At 36.6% G+C, this 10,609-nt stretch overlaps 1 pseudogene; it reads left to right on the top strand.

Moving 5' to 3' along the window:
* The first annotated feature begins 231 nt into the window (after nt 1-231).
* LOC133853231 (protein SIEVE ELEMENT OCCLUSION B-like) lies at nt 232-4,974 on the top strand (annotated as a pseudogene).
* The last annotated feature ends 5,635 nt before the right edge of the window (nt 4,975-10,609 follow it).

The raw sequence follows: 10,609 nt of genomic DNA, 5'->3' as shown, positions 1-10,609 counted from the left end.
GGAGAGTAATTTCTACAATTTTTTTTTTTTTCGAAAATATATATATATTGATCGGACCATTGAGATATGTTTCAATCCATATGCTTTCCAGTTTCCACCGCTAGATGATTATTATCAGTGGACCAGCTTAATTAATTAACTTGTTGCTTGTGACCATATTCCGGTACCGGTGCTGACGGCTATAAATAGGGGCTAGGCTATTGCACAACCCAAGCCAACTTCGATCTCTTCTCTTCCGCAAGCCTAAAAGTTTCTGTGAACACAAGACTATGGCCAGCAAGTTGCTCATTGCCGCCGCAAAGCCAGCCATTAACGGTGAGCTGAGCGTACTAAGCATGTCCGACGAGCAGATCATGAATCAAATTTATGCAACCCATGTTCATGCCGACGAAAAGTTTGACGCTGACTCTCTATTCGTCGTCGTCGAAAACGTTCTTAAGCGTGCCACCCTTATTGTTGACAATGTTGTGATGGTGAATATATATATCTTTCTACCCTACGTAGTCTTTATAATAATAATTTTTTTTTCTTCTACTCACATTTCTGATCTTCTGTATATTAATTGCAAAGGTTGGGATACACTGTAGTACTACTGGTAACTCTTCCTATTTCAATTAACCTCCTCAGCCTTGTCCTCTTGAAATGGCAGAGAGCTGAGCATTAATTGAGATTTAACAAATTTATTCTGGAAGTGAGAACAAAAATAGATGGGATAATTTTATTTATTTTTTTAGTTTAAATTGAGGAAGGAACGAAGAATACGTATTCCATTTCTTTAATATATATCTCCATATGCATATCTTTTGAGTTTTCTCATTAATTGATAAATACTTGATCACTTACTGTAGGGTACCCAAGCTCACCTGGAGAATTTGGAGGACAAGGCGCCCAAGGCCAGCTTTAGTCCACCATTGTGCACCCTCAAACAACTTTCTTCTGAGGTAATTAATATATATATATATATATATATATATATATATATATATATATATATATATATATATATATATATAAGTAAGAAAATTTATTAAAAAAAAACGTAAGACGCTCTTAAGTAGATATGTAGTATACACAGGAATAACCTAGCTAACCCACAAAATAAACCCAAGAAAACTCACAAAGACCCACAACACTCAAAGCACATATAGCCTACATAAAACCCAAAAAACAGAAGAAGCCTCTATCGTACACCCAAACTAGCCCCGAAACTACCCCAACCCAACGAACCCCCCCAAACCCACTAGAAACCCCAAACTACCCTCTCAAAAAACAACAAAAAAATCCAAAACCCGAGCCGACAAAAGCCGAAAAAGAACAAACCCAAAATACAAAGAAAAAGGCAAAAAAAAAAGAAAAAAAAAAAAAGAAGCAAAGACGGTGGTGCGTGGAGCCACATGCATCGGCAAGTGACGTCCCTAGGGGTGGGTGTCGGTTCGGTAGGCAGTTAAGTCGGTTAATTCGGTCGGTTAACCGACTTTTGTTGGAATGTAGTCGGTGAATTTATTTCGGTTAAGTCGGTTAAGCGGTTAATAGGCGGTCGGTTAAGTCGGTTAAGGGGTTAATAGGCGGTCGGTTAAGTCGGTTAAATCGGTTAACATTCGGTTAAAATGGGTGATGAAACGATGTCGTTTTGATTTTTTTAAAGGAAAAAAAAAAACTGATCATACGTTTCGTTCTTACTAAAACGACGTCGTTTCGTTTTATGTCAGTTCGGTTAATCGGTCGAAATAGAATTCGGTTCGGTTCGATTACCGCTTAAAAAGCGGTTCGGTTCGGTTGCCGATCCGGCTTTCGGAATAAAATTTTATACTGACTACCGAACCGAAATTAGTCGGTTAAAGTCGGTAGGCGGTTGATGGCGGTTCGGTAAGCGGTCGGTAGGCGGTAGGCGGATAATTTGCCCACCCCTAGGTGTCCCTCACGTTGGCGCAGTGCGAAACTAGCCAAAAAGACCACCAGAAGGAGCGAAAAACGCCGAAGCTAGAAGCCACTAGAAAGGCACGTGCCTGAAGAATAGGTCCCAAACGCTATAGATCTAGCACCCAAAAATCGAAAACTCCCTCGACCACGCACGCCGAAACGGCACGTGGCGGCCACCTGCAACTGTGCTAACAGCTAGGAAGAATTGGACCACAACAGGTAGTCCCCCGGTGAGGCACGTGCACGGATTAGATCTACAACCCAAGATGTGAGTGAAACAAATAGCACACACAATAGCACAACGACCATCCATAGAATCGGCGTTGACAGAGAGGACCAGAACAAGCCAACGAGGTCTCGGGCAGGACGTGAGCGCGCCGGAGAAGACCCCACCACCGAAGATCTACTCCCAACAAGAAGAAAAACCCAAAACTAAAAGACCTAAGATCGAAAAGAAGAAAAACAGAGGACCAATACCGGATGGGAACAGTTGTACATCTCCATACAATTTTTCTTTTTTATCAAATCAATCATTGAATTTGTCGAGATTCATATGTAAGTGCATAAGTTTCACAAATTTAAGTTAATTTGCAAAAGAGATGGACAATAGGATGATAGTTAACATATCTCTTTTTTAATATATCAATATCTAACTTGTTGCATGATCGAACTAGTACGAATATGAATGTGATCACTCTGTTGTACAGTTCAATTAGAAGTTTTGACAATAATAAATATTGTGTAATTCAGATGGCATGCAAGGCTCCGGGTGAGGAAATTGCGCACAAAACTACTATGTCGATTCTTAACAAACTCTCAACCTATTCATGGGATGCGAACGCAGTGCTGACGCTTGCTGCTTTTGCTTTGGACTACGGAGATTTCTGGCTCTTAGCCCAACTTCACTCTTCGGACCAACTCGCCAAATCAATGGGGATTCTAAGACGAGTACCTACCATCTTAAAGCGTCCAGTCCTTCAGAAATACGGGAAAGAGATTGTTGAAGTTAACAATCTAATCAAGGCCACATTGGAAGTCATCGAGTCCATCTTTGAGTTGGAGAAACTATCAATCTATGACACAAAGGATGTACCAGCATTATCAACTGCCATGGACCGTATCCCAGTGGACGCCTATTGGGCTATCATAACTATTGTAGCTTGCATGACACAAATGTGTTGTCTCACTAGCGATGAGTATGTTCATGTCCTTGACATATGTTATATATACTGAAATCCTCCAAGTAGAATTCACTACCACATCACAGTTATAAGCTGTCTGTGATGCTTATTGTCCGATTTATAGGTTTCTAAATGCATGGTTGCCTAATTTCAGGAACAAGAGACAGGAATTATCTCCTTTTGCTCAGAAAATCAATATCACCCTCAACTTTCTAAAGATGCAGATAAAACTTTGCCATCAACAAATAGGTTAGCCACTAGGACGATTTTCATTCACACTACCTTGAATCTGTAGCATATGCAATATAATGTCTTAAAAATGGGTGAAAGTGTTGACCAAGGATTCTTATTCACTACAGATGAACTTGAGGCTTATAGGAAACTCAAGAAACTCTTGCGAACACCTACCGAAATCATGGAGGTTTTCAAGGCACTGGTTTTCGCCAAGGATAATGTGCAACAGCTTATTGATGGTTCTACAAACAAGTTAGTTAGTCTTGTAGCATACTTTTCTAGCGTTTTTTTTTTTTTTAACTTTTTTCATTACTTTTGGGGGGGGGGGGGGGGGGTATTTAACAGTCTACCTAATTTTCATCATTATGTTCCACAAACAGGTTAGCATTGATGTGCTGAAAAAGAAGAATGTAGTATTGTTCCTCTCGGGCCTGGACGTCTCAATTGATGAGATCTCGATCTTGAAGCCAATTTATGACGGAATAAGGAAGAATGAGCAATATAAAATTGTATGGATTCCAATTGTGGAGGAATGGACTGATGACTTGCGAAAAAAGTTCGAGATTCTGCGGTATAAGATGCCGTGGTACATAGTGCAATACTTTTCACCAGTAGTAGGCATCAAGTTCATTAAGGAGGAGTGGAACTTCAAGAATAAGGCAATCGCTGTGGTGATGAACCCACAAGGGAAAGTGGAACACCCAAATGCACTACACATGATTCGGGTATGGGGAATGAAGGCCTTCCCTTTCACTACCATAGCTGAAGAAACTATATCGAGCAAAGGGTTTTTGATGGAAAGCATTTGGAGTGACAGTAATCCGAACCTAAATGCATGGGTAACGTTATTTTCACAATCCTAAATGCATATACATACATAAATCACACACGTGCACATATTCATGCATGCAAATTTAAGGAAACTTCATAATTTGAGGTTTGGCAATATATATATTGTTCAATCAGATCCAAGAGGAGAAGTACATTTTCTTCTATGGAGGTAAGGACAACGAGTGGATCCAACAATTTACAATGAAAACAACTGCCCTGGCGAATGATCCAGTTATAAAGGGTGCAAGGATTTCAATAGAGTTGTTTTGCGTTGGGAAAGGCAGCAAAGGGGAGGATGATATCGGCATCCTAGGGCATTTCTGGAATTGCATAGAGAGCCTTTTTCTTCTCAAGGACTCACAAGAAGACCGACTCGGATCCTCTAACGCAGGAAATCCAGAAGTTGCTTTCCTACAAGAATGAAAGCGGATGGATTGTGCTCAGCAAAGGGTCTAGAGTGGTTGCAACTGGTCATGGGACAACAATTATGAAGGTCTTGGATGAGTTTGAGAAATGGAAGGGGTACGCTCGTGAGATTGGCTTCGAAATTTGTTTCAAAGAGTACCATGACAAGCTTATTGAAATGGATCGCCCATGCTGTCGTTTTGACGTCCCAATCACTGCTGGAAAAATCCCTGAGCATATGAAATGCCCTCACTGTCCCCGCGTCATGGAGACTTTTATCAGCTTCAAGTGCTGCCACCTTGACGGTGCTCTGAACGCACTGCATTAGATGGCCGCCTCTGCCGACCAATGTTTTCACCAAATAATAATGTATGTCTTAAGTTTGTTTGTGACGAGTGTTTACTAGTACTATAAGAAAATCTACAATAAAGAGCGTCATGGAGACTTTTATCATCGTCTGATGTTCATGTAGCAATTGAAAGTCGTTTTCCTTTTTTTTTTTCGCTTTATCTTTTGTTTAGGTTTCTTCATGGGGCATGCATGTACTTTCACAGAGAAAGTGGTTTAACGTAAGATTATAATAAAGATATGAATGGTCACTAACTTGCTTGCTACATAACAAATTCCATAATATATACTTAAGTGCATGGTAGTTGTTGACATTTGGGAAAGGTTTTCGAGCAGTCAAAATCGAGTAATAAGACCGGAAGAACAATATTAATTTTTTAATTGCCTCCTTATTTAAGAGCATTCCTAGTAGCTTCACCAAAATAGTTTTTTAGCTATTTTGGTGAGCTAATTTGATGAAAATCCTGAAAAACCACTCCCAGCAGCCTCACCATTTTAACCAAAAAAGTTTGATGACTGAAATTACTAACCAAATTAGATGAGGCATTTTCACTCAACAACACACTCACCAAATTTTGTTTCACCTTTCTCTCTCACATGATCAGCACACTTTTTTCCTTTTTTCTCTCATTTTCTTCTCTCATCTCCCATCTCTCATATGATAATGTCCTTATTTCATGGATATGAAAGATTTTTTGTAAAAAGATTATATAGAAAAAGAATAAATAAATATGAAAAAAATATTATTTGGTGAGTAAAATTTGATAAGGCTACTAGGAATGCTCTAAACAATTTCTTAAAATCGGATTAAAAGATTGGACTAGACTATTGGGAAGATTAATAATAGGATAATCTTCTAAGGACACCATGTTGAGATACCATGTCACTACCCAATTAGAAACCGTTATTTATATACACGCTACCACTTTAAAAAAACTAATTAAATTACAATTTGAGCTCTTTAAAATAATTTCTCTAGTCCACTCTTACTTAATAAAAAAATTAATATGAAAATTAACACCTATTTAATTTGAGCAATCCATCCACCCAAGGTGGAAGTAAGTTTTGGGGATTCACAAAATCCCCACGCTAATCCTTGGCCGTTGTGGATCTTTTATGTTATATACCGTTATGGGCCTCTTTGAATTGCATGTTGATATTATGGACTCTCCTATATATATGGACACATATATGTTACCGTTGAACACTTTGCACTATGAAGGATCCTAGCTTGCACCATTTTGGAAAGTATGAACTCTTCTAGTTTTTTTTTTTTTTTTTTTTTTTTTGGAAAAAAAAAAAATGAAAAAAAATAAAAAAAATGAACTCTTCTAGTTACTGTTGTAGACATATGAGGATGCTGGACCATTATGGAATTTCCTATATGAGAGAAATTGTACCGTTGGACTGTGAGGAATGATAGGCAGGGGCAATTGTGCCGGCCCCTTGCCCCCTCTTTTAATTAATAAATGTTTTTTTTAATCAAAAAGTAATTCTGATGTGATATCAGAATTACTTTTTGATTAAAAAAATATTTATTTATTATATATGCCGGTTGGGGGCCGGCACAATTGCCCCCAAATATCATTCCCCGTTGGACTGTTGTAGTATTTCCTTATAGAATCTAAAATACACGCATAACATGACATGTAGTGCTAAGCTTTCCTTTTGTATGCCCCTCCAATATATAAAAGAATTATATGGATGCATCACTCATATTTTTTATTAATTAACTATTTCTCATTCCTAAACCAAGTTTGTTATTTTCTTCATGGTAGTAGAGTCTTAAAGCTCTTTACACACAGACAAATGGCTCAATCATCAACATCCTTCACATTTTCTATGTTTTCAATCTCCATAACCTCATCGCAGCAATTTGAGATAAACACAACTCCAAAAATTATCTTGTAAATGATCATTCTTCCATTAATCCAAAATCTCAAATTGATGAATCATTTTACTCATGATCAGCCTGAGGCAACAACAACAAATTAGGCAAATAAATAAGTACCCAATCCTAAGTATGAAAAATGGCAATCCACAGATCTACTGCTATGCAGTTGGATTACAGGAATATTGTGATGACTCTTTTATTTTTATTTTTTATAGAAATGATCATCGCAGTGTTATAACTACATGCCATGAACCAAACATAAAAAGCTAACATATCTCATAGCATAAGCATATCATATCACAGGTTATACATAGCAGTGGAATTTACATAATATTAGATGACGAGAACTATATATAACACATAGAGTTAATTAAAACATCTATATGATTAAAGCTTGATCATTGTTTCTCTTACATCACAAAAAATAGCTATACAAAAGATGTCACATACGACACAGTGCCAATAGTATACCAATCTAAATTCTAGCAAAATTTGCCCAATACATGAAAGGACTAAACTATAACCCGAGATAAAGCTTCGGCATCAAAAACATCATCAATTATAATAGCCCAAATACAAGGCCACAGGGTCTTCATACATTTCCTCAATAAGTGCATCAACAACATGACCTATGTGATCATAGCGTTAACCACATTCACATAGGTGGATTAATGAGTCCACCATCTCAGTGAGAATAGAAACCACTAGGTGTTTGCATAGAGCCAACTTTTCTTTCTCTCTACCATACTTTACAATAACAGCAACCTTATAAATAAATACTTCTCTTTTAAAGGTTTTGTAGCTAATGAGGAAAATATTGGCCTATTATAAATACGTGAAACTATAAAATTTAGCTATAAATATATGAATAACGATAATTGCACCGTTGGTCCATGTGGTATGCCATAATTATTTTTCACTCCCTATGGTTTAAAAAGTTCATGAGAGATCCCTGTGTTATGCAATAATTACGTTATATATACTCTCTGGGTCGATTTTCCGTCCATAATTTTGACGGAATTTGTTAGCCTTACACGTCAGCGACACGTGTCGCTATCTTATTGGCGACACGTGTCCATCTTAATAAAAAAAATATAAATTTATTGAAAAAAAAAAAATTAAACTTATTTTTTTAAAAAAAAAAAAGAAAAAAAAGAAAAAAGGGCAGGCTTGGGGTGGCCGTGCGCCACCCCCGGCCACTGGGGTGGCCGTGCGCTACCCCAAGCGGCCTCTGGGGGTGGCGCACGGCCACCCCCAGTGGCCGGGGGTGGCCTTCGCCTGGGGGTGGCCGCGCGCCACCCCCGGCGGCCTCTGGGGGTGGCCCAGCCACCCCCTTGCCCCATTTTTGTTTTTTCTTTTTTCTTTTTTTTTTTTTTTGTTTTTTTTGTGAATTTTATTTTAAAAAAAAATAAGTATTTTTATTTATTTTTTAATAAATTAATATTATTTTATTAAGATTGGACATGTCAGCGCCACGTGTCACCAATAAAATGACGACACGTGGCGCTGACGTGACATTTGACGAAATCTGTTAAAAATTTTAACAGAATTTGACGCCAATGATCGATTTGTAATTATTGCATACCATAGGGATCTCTCATGAACTTTTTAAACTATAGGGAGTAAAAAATAATTATGACATACCATAGGGACCAACGGTGCAATTATCCCATATGAATATGTTCCAATCTCTTGCTTGGACGCTTGGAAGCATGTAGACATAGGCCCACCTACATCATACATGTATGTATGTCATATATCTCAGTTATGCTCATATACATACAAACACTTCACAACTTAGAAAATATAAGCAAACAGACACATCTAAGGAAGAAACCTTATAAATCATCATATGCAAACTAGTCACAACGGCATACATATGCTCTGTCCCATTCAGGCTCATATGCATACTGATATTCTCCAAGTCTCCAAACAAAAAAGCATCATCTACTGTGCAAAAAAAAAAAAAATGTGTATTGATGTTGAATTGACATGGTATCACAATTTATGACGAGAAACCCCTCCAAGACAAGACCACTTCGCGTAACCACCCATGTTAGGCAAACCTCGGATCCATGTAAAGCGCACCTTCCACACAGATCGGGTAATACTACTGCTTTGCCCGCAAATTGGTCCCAAAGAATTGTTTGAACCCAAGGGGATTCAAATTTTAGATCTCATGGGACAACTACAAAGACCAAGACACTTACCACTTGAGCCAACCCCTTGGGGTTACCTCATCGGCTTGTTATGCTTTTTTCTTTTTCCTTTTGTTTTATAAAAAATAAAAAATAAATAAATAAATGACTCAAATATACTAAATAAGTAAATAGTATATCTTTTATACGAGTACCATTTAAGAGGGATATTATTTATTTTATCATTAGATTAAAAATTAGTGTATCTAATAATGTATATAATTTTTTTATTATTTATTTAAAAAAAATACATTTCATAATATATATTGTTAAATATATCAATTTTAAATCATAATTATAAAAACAAATACTTTCTGGGGAGGGATCCTATTCCCTATGGGATTTTCTCACACGAAAGGAAGATGTCTTGTTAACGCTTATTTATTTATTTTTAAAAAAACAAAAACAATAATAAATTTATTTATAAAAAAAAAAAATTAAATATATTTTTACTTTTAAGTTATATTAGAACAAACTTTTATATATATATATATATATATATGTGGTCACAGGCTCGCGTGCAGGTGGCCATTGTTGTGACTTCAGGGAACAGCTCTATAGGGCTATGAAAAATGTTGTTGCACAACTTCAGAACTACTTATCCAATTCAATATATATTGAATGCATGTTGAATCCATATGTATGAATTGATCGAGTTGCACAATAAAGACATTCCTACAATTATACCATTTACGGTCAACTTTTCAGACTTGTTTTCTCACGTGATAGTCGTACAATAGTTGTGTGTAGATGATAATTGTCCACATTCTACATTTATAATTAATTATCTAAACGACGAACAAAACTTTTCTTATAATTGTGTCTACAACTCTACATCTATCTAAACAACGAACAAAACTACAGCTGGTAGAGAAGTTGAATTCACATCACGTGAATAATGACGAAAGGTACGATCGATGTTCTCATGTTTCTGCTCAAATAAAGGTGATTCTTGTTGTTATAATAATCATTAAGTCCACAGCTAGCTAGCAGAGATAGCCATGGACCATATGTCCCCAATATTTTATTACCCACTTTATCTATAATCCTACACATCAATTTAATGCTTTCACAAGCAAGGCATAAGAACGTGCTACACGTACAAAAATCTGTGATATTTTTCACCCTCATAAATTTAAAGAAAAAAATAAAAATAAAACGTGTAACACATGAACTAACCGACCAAACCCATCTACTTAAATTAAAGGTAATATATGCGCTTTCTTTTTTCTTTTCTTTTATTTTTTTTTAATATGTGGTAAAGGCCTAAATTAAACGGTTTAAAAAATATTGCATGTAATAAATATCGTTTACCTAAATACCGACTTGCACCTTTTGTCTCTCTCTCTTTTTTTTTTTTTTATTATTTAGGATTAAATACACCTCTAGTTCTTGAATTTTGAAAACTTTATCCTAAGTTTCAATTCATATCATAAATGATACCTCAATTTTTAGAAATAACCTAATTAGTACCTTGATTAACTTATCCGTCTAAAAACTAACGGTCTGCCACGTCACTGCCACGTCACTACTACTTAGCAACACTAGGAATGCGACACCTGTTCAATCAGACATGTCAGCATCTACTTAATTTCCAA

Source organism: Alnus glutinosa, chromosome 1 (assembly GCF_958979055.1).
Source record: "Alnus glutinosa chromosome 1, dhAlnGlut1.1, whole genome shotgun sequence".
NCBI classification, from domain to species: domain Eukaryota; kingdom Viridiplantae; phylum Streptophyta; class Magnoliopsida; order Fagales; family Betulaceae; genus Alnus; species Alnus glutinosa.
Note: the sequence above shows the minus strand (reverse complement) of the source record. Positions and strands in the feature narration are given on the sequence as shown.